Genomic DNA, 7,034 nt, shown 5'->3' on the forward strand with positions numbered 1-7,034 from the left:
GAGACCCACACAACACAGGACCTTCTGTTCCTTTTTTTAAATAATAAATTTATTTTTCATTGGTGTTCAATTTGCCAACATACAGAATAACACCCAGTGCTCATCCCAAGTGCCCTCTCAGGCCCTGTCACCCATTCACCCCCACCCCCTGCCCTCCTCCCCTTCCATCACCCCTAGATCATTTCCCAGAGTTAGGAGTCTTTATGTTCTGTCTACCTTTCTGATATTTCCCACACGTTTCTTCTCCCTTCCCTTATATTCCATTTCACTATTATTTATATTCTCCAAATGAATGAGAACTTACAATGTTTGTCCTTCTCCGATTGACTTACTTCACTCAGCATAATACCCTCCCTGCGCCTTTTGATGGGGTCATTAAACCCATTAACGTTCAGAGTTACTATTTCAAGTGATGAGTTTAGTGTCATCATGATATCTATTCAGTCCCTGCTTTTGTGGATTGTTCCACTGGACTTCTTCTTAAAGGGGAATTTTAAGAGTCCATCTTAAAATTTCTTGCAGAGCTGGTTTTCAGGTCACATATTCTTTCCATCCCTGCCTGTCTTGGAAGCTCTTTATCTCTCCTTCTATTTTGAATGATAGCTTTGCTGGATAAAGTATTCTTGGTTGCATGTTCTTCTCATTTAGGACCCTGAATATATCCTGCCAGCCCTTTCTTGCCTGCCAGGTCTCTGTGGAGAGGTCTGCTCTTACCCTAATACTCCTCCCCATAAAAGTCAGGGATTTCTTGTCTCCTGCTGCTTTAAGGATCTTCTCTTTATCTTTGGAATTTGCAAGCTTCACTATTAAATGTCCAGGTGTTGAACGGTTTTTATTGATTTTAGGGGAGGATCTCTCTATTTCCTGGATCTGAATGCCTGTTTCCCTTCCCAGATTAGGAAAGTTTTCAGGTATGAGTTGTTCAAATACATATTCTGGCCCTCTGGCCCTTTTGGCGCCCTCGGAACCCCCATGAAATGTAGGTTTTTCTTCCTCAGGCTGTCGTTTATTTCCCTTAATCTATCTTCATGGTCTTTTAATTGTTTGTCTCTTTTTTCCTCAGTTTCCCTCTTTTCCATCAACTTGTCTTCTATGTCACTCACTCGTTCTTCCAACTCGTTAACCCTCGTCGTTCAGACTTCTAGTTTGGATTGCATCTCATTCAATTTTTAATTTCTGCCTGACTAGATCTAAATTCTGCAGTCATGAAGTCTCTTGAGTCCTTTATGCTTTTTTTCTAGAGCGACCAGTAGGTGTATAATAGTGCTTCTGAATTGGCTTTCTGACATTGAATTGTAATTCAGATTTTGTAACTCTGTGGGAGAGAGAACTGTTTCTAAATCTTTCTTTTGAGGTGAGGTTTTCCTTCTAGTCATTTTGCTCAGTGCAGAGTTGCCAAAAACAAGTTGTATTGAGAAAAGGAGAAAAAGAGAGGAGAGAAGAAGGAAAGAAAAGAGAAAAAGAAAAAAGATAATAGGAAGAAAATAAAAGAGAAGAAAAAGAGAAAGAAAAAGAAAGAAAAGGGAAAAGGGTGGGGGGAAGCAAACAGAAATCAAAAAGCAAAAAAAAATGACACACACCTCGGAGTATCTTCTGATTCTGTAAACTTTAAGTCCCTTGACTTCCTCTGGAACTTGTTTTTCTAGCTGGTCTTCTGGGGGCGGGGCCTGTTTGCTATTTTTCAGGTGTTAGCCCTTGGGGGAGCTGCCCAGCCCCCTGCCTGGTGCAGGGCTCAATGGGGGTTGTTTATCCAGGAGGAGCAACATCAGTGGCAGCGGTCAGCTCTCCAGCCCTAGAGTCAGCTCCCACAGTAACTATGGAGCTCTCCATCTGCAGGGGCCTGGATGATCTGGGGGCAGGGCCGCTGATCTGCTCAGCTTGGGGCAGGATCATCCTTGCTGACCTGGGCCCTCCTGGCCTCTGCCTGTCCCAGGGGGAGGCCAGATCCTGGGCTGTGTCCCCAGCGCCCTTTGGTCCCGGGCCTGCACTGTTGGATTCGTGCTCTGGGTGGCGCAGCCCCCTCTGCAGAGCCGCCGCCTGAGCCCCTCCAAGCTGCTCTCGGAGCTGCGCAGCCCCCTCCACACGGAGTCTCTTCCTCTGTTGGAGCCGCCTCCAGGCAGCTCCCCTCCCCAGCCACTTTGGAACATACCTGGGCAGTTTCTCCCAGAGCTAAACAAAATTTTAATGATACAATACAAAATTCATGCTCTTAGGTAATTCTATAAATGAATGACTTATGTCCACCCAATATATGTACCTAAATGTTTCTCCCTGTTTTGTTGATGATTGCCAAGACTAGAAAACAACAAATATGTCCTGAAAATGGTGTATAGCGTAAATAAATTCTAGTATGTCCATACATGGAATGTGATTCAACAATTCAAAGATATAAATTTTCAGGGCAGAGGAAGACATTGGGGAGACTACTATGTATATTTCTCAGTAAAAGAAGCTAATCTGAAGAGACTAACTAGATCAGTGCACATGGAGAAATGGGGGGCAGGAGCCCTGGGCTCCAGCTCAGCCCAAGGTGCACATGTCTCTTGCAACCACCAGAGAGCAGTGGTGCTCCCTTGTACATCCCCCAGGAGTGTCTGTCTCTGGGCCTTTTGCAGGTGCTCCTGTGTCACTCCTGGGTGAAGCCCTACCCCCGACTCCTATACTCTCTTTTGCTCAGCTGGAGCCCTGGCTAAAGTCAAAGGAAGAACTTGCAAAACCTTAGGAAAGAGGAAAGTTTGCATGAGAAACCTCCCCCCAAAATGTGAGTATCAGGGAAGCACAGAAAATGGGTTGGTAGGCCAGGCTTGCATGTGGGGCTCAGGATCCAGAGTTGGGCTGTCTCTACCTTGTTCCTCATGCTCCTCCGTCACTGCATAGGTAATTTCCACATACCCTGGGCAATAAAATAATACCCCGAGGAGATCTACTGGGTCAAATAACAAAGTCTCCATCAGTAGGATTTTGCTCTAAGTCCTTCTCATGGCATTCACTGGATCAAGGACAGATGAGATAAACAGACTTACATCACCCAACAAGACCCGGACTTTAGATTGTTGCAAGATCTCCTCTCATGTGAGTCCTCACTGCCAGAACCAAATCCCCCTTCAGGATACGATCTTTCAGACACCTGCATTTTATTTCTAGAATCAGCTCCATGGAGAACCATCCATCAGAAGTCCCAGGTGGAACAGGGTGCAAAGTGGCCTCTTCTCTCTCTTCCCTGTACAATATCTTTGACTCTGCGGTTTCTGGATTTCTCTGTGCTTCCAGAATTCAGAGTATGTGAGCCTGTGCTCACCCACCATCCTCAGGGTCACGATCTCTGGGAAGCAAAATCCCGGTCACCAGGAAACACCAACTTCCTCTATAAGTAGGATCCTGTCAGCAGGGCAGCCAGGATGTGCCCTGAACACCTGTTATCCTGGGACAAAGCTGATTCTCAGGAATCCCAATGGCATCTGTGTCCCTATGAGCAGATCATCCCCTGACCATCCATTCGCTCCAGTCAGCACCTGAGGCTGATCAGTACATTGATTCTGGGACCCCAGCGTCAGTACTATTCTCACAGTTCTCAGAGTCCATGGTTACGGGGAACACACCCTCCCTGTACTCTAAGGACTGGACTGTCACACCCTGAGTCACCCACCTGACACCTCCAAAGAGGCTGGACCTCTGTGGAGAAAATTTCTTTCCCAGCTCTGGACCACATGGTCTCCCCTATCTCTATGTCTCCACCACTCACATGTGGGACCTTTGACATAAACTTCGGGTGCAGCTGGCCTTGGTATTGGAAGTTCCTTCTTGTAGTCATGGGTGGCTGGATGAGCAATAAATCTGTCCTGAACATGCTGGGTACCAGGCAGAGGGACTACAGCTGTGTCCAAGCCAGAGACAAGTCTGAACTCAGATTGCTCTGCCCTGGAAGCTCTGTGTGTGTTTGATGACTCCATGGCTGACATGGCTCTGAACTTTGTAGGCATAGTCTCTCCTTGAGTTTCCTTAGCCATCACTTTAGACTTTCCTGCTTATAAATTTTTTTTATTTATTATTTATGATAGTCACAGAGAGAGAGAGAGAGAGGCAGAGACATAGGCAGAGGGAGAAGCAGGCTCCATGCACCGGGAGCCCGACGTGGGATTCGATCCTGGGTCTCCAGGATCGCGCCCTTGGCCAAAGGCAGGCGCCAAACCGCTGCGCCACCCAGGGATCCCGACTTTCCTGCTTATAAAAAAAAAAAACCACACCATATTAAACTTATGACCGAAAATCAGAAAGATGATTTTATAAAAATGTTGTAGACTCCTTTTCAAGCAAGAACAGAAGCCCTTCCTTTACAGTTGTTGTTGCATCCAATTCCTTAACCAGCCTTTTCGTCCATATTCTCTCTGCACTAAGCACAGATCTGGGAAAGGTCCATAGTGATTCCACCTGCAGCCTCACAATTACTTTGTCACTGAGTTTAAATCAATCTCCCTGAGAGGCATTTTGTTTGAAGGAGCCCACATCCCTTTTAAATGCCCAGGTGACTGAGGGGTGACTCACACATAATCTCTGTCCCTTGGTCTCTGTCAGAGCAACTTCAGCAGTCACTCCTGTCTGACAAGACCTTCCAACAGTTTTGCCCCCTGTGCTGTGATGTTACTGGTACACACAGCCTCACCTGGCAGGGCTCCTGCGTCTTGTGACCATGTGCTGGGAAGAGAGTCTCTAGGAGGGAGTCCCTGACCACAGTGTGTGGGGAAACTATTGTGACAACAACATGCACATAGGGAGAGGTGACAAAGATCTCAGTGTGTGATCTACCGGGATTAACACATGGGCTTCTACCCACAACCTGAAAAGAATTCTCCCTGTCCCTCATTGTTTTACAAACATCAGTGGAAGGAATCCTCTAGAACTCAGAGAGGAATCACATAACAGGAGAAAACACAACATGTTGCACTGAAGGTTCCAAATGTCCATAGAGACCCGTCACTATTCTGGACTTGATCCTGATCCAAGAGGAGTTTCTATAGAGACACCACCTCTGTCCTGAGTCAAGAACTCCCAAGGGGCTGTGGACACATTTACCCATGAGAAGTCTAAGTAAAGCAGAAAGTTTTTCCTCAGGTTATGGGAGGTTACATAAGAGGACTCCTGGCATGGCCCTGAAACACTGGATAGAGCACTGGGTAGACACCCTTTGTTTTAGATGAGCTCTGATCACCAAGTCACACAATAATGTATCTGGGGTTGGACACCAGGGGGTGATGGGGTCCATTTCTGAAGAGTAAAGGATGATTATAGCTGGGACCTGCCACCAGGCACTGCCTGTGCCCTCTGCTCAGGACTCACAGCTGGGACCTCCCTACCTCAGGTTTCTACACAGCCCCTCCCCTAACCTCCCTACACCCTTCACATCTCTAGGCTGAGGGACTTGGCCCAGGGCCACTGAGGGACCAAAGAATTGGGGTTTCATTTGCAAGTATGCCCTTCCCTCTCTCAGAGGATGAAGAAGGGAAGGGAGGAATGAGGGGAGGCTCTGCTCAGCTGTGGGACCACAGAAGGCAGGATCAAGAATGACCTCCCCCATGGCATGTTGCCATCTCCTCCTCACCCTCCTCGTTCACTGCACAGGTGACTGGATGTGGGGACAGAGGAAGGGGCCCTGTGAGGACGTGTGGGGGGTCCTGCGTCTTTCTTTTGTCTCCAGACCCTGGCATCACCCTCTCTATGTCTCTCCCCTTGCAGGGTCCTGGGCCCAGTCTGTGCTGACTCAACCAGTCTCAGTGTCTGGGGCCCTGTGCCAGAGGGTCACCATCTCCTGCACTGGAAACAGCTCCAACATTGGTTATAGCAGTTGTGTGAGCTGATATCAGCAGCTCCCAGGAACAGGCCCCAGAACCATCATCTATAGTATGAATACTCAACCCTCTGGGGTTCCTGATCGATTCTCTGGCTCCAGGTGAGGCAACTCAGCCACCCTAACCATCTCTGGGCTCCAGGCTGAGGACAAGGCTGACTATTACTGCTCAACATATGACAGCAGTCTCAGTGCTCACACGGTGCTCCAGGCCTGTGGGGAATTGAGACAAAAACCTACTTATCTGTCTGCAGTGAGCGGAGTAGTGAGTGAGCGCCCCAGCAGCTGCCTGCTTAGGCTCCCCCTGGGTTTCTGCTTATGCTTTGCCTGATGCTCAGATCCAAGGTCCATCCTCAGAGCCCTCCTGGGAATGGAGACTCCTTTATCGTCTCTGACCTCAAAGTCACTCAGAGTAGCTCCATTTGTACAGAGTCTCAAAGGATACAGAAAGTTTTATCCTCATGAGCTGGGACAGTTTCTTCTAGACTAGTGAACATTCACTTATCATCTTCTGATTTTTCAGTAAATGAAACACTCATAAGTCATGAAGCTGTCATGGTCCTTCAGCCCCGTCCCTGCTCTGCTGATGCACATGTCGGCGCTCTGTGAAGCTGGGATCATTATTCCCTTAGCTTCAACCAGATGACTAGTTCCCATTATTTGATGTTTGCGTGGAACACATAAATCAATGCCACAGTCAAGATTATAAATGGTAAAAAAAAAAAAATAGCGTTCTAGAGAAAAATCCCAGTGTGCTTGTTTAAGGAAAGTTTTTTCATATTCTCCAGAGCTGGAGGCAATTAAAAATCTGCAGATTGATTTTTTATATCATCTTTTTATAAAATGACCAGAAAGAGGTAAGAAAAACTTCCTCCAACATGATGGATATTCATAGAGGGTGACATTAGTCAATATTTAAAGGAAATAAGTTGTGAAGTTCAAAAATATGCATGAGTATTAACTTCACATTTTATATGGAAGAAGAACATACCACAGGCTATATTCCCCATCACTGGAATTTCATTGTATTTTGGAAGAGGCAGGAATGTAGAGGTGGTAAGGAGGCCAGGGATTGACACCAGGTGGAGGACAGAGGAGGGTGAGTGTGTGAGGTGTCTGTATTCATGGTGATGTCACTCTCCTACAGGGCCGTGTGATGGCGGCCACACCACACTGCTGTGTTTTCACAGCT

This window comes from Canis lupus, unplaced genomic scaffold (genome assembly GCF_011100685.1).
Source record: "Canis lupus familiaris isolate Mischka breed German Shepherd unplaced genomic scaffold, alternate assembly UU_Cfam_GSD_1.0 chrUn_S2230H2430, whole genome shotgun sequence".
Taxonomy (NCBI): Eukaryota; Metazoa; Chordata; class Mammalia; order Carnivora; family Canidae; genus Canis; species Canis lupus.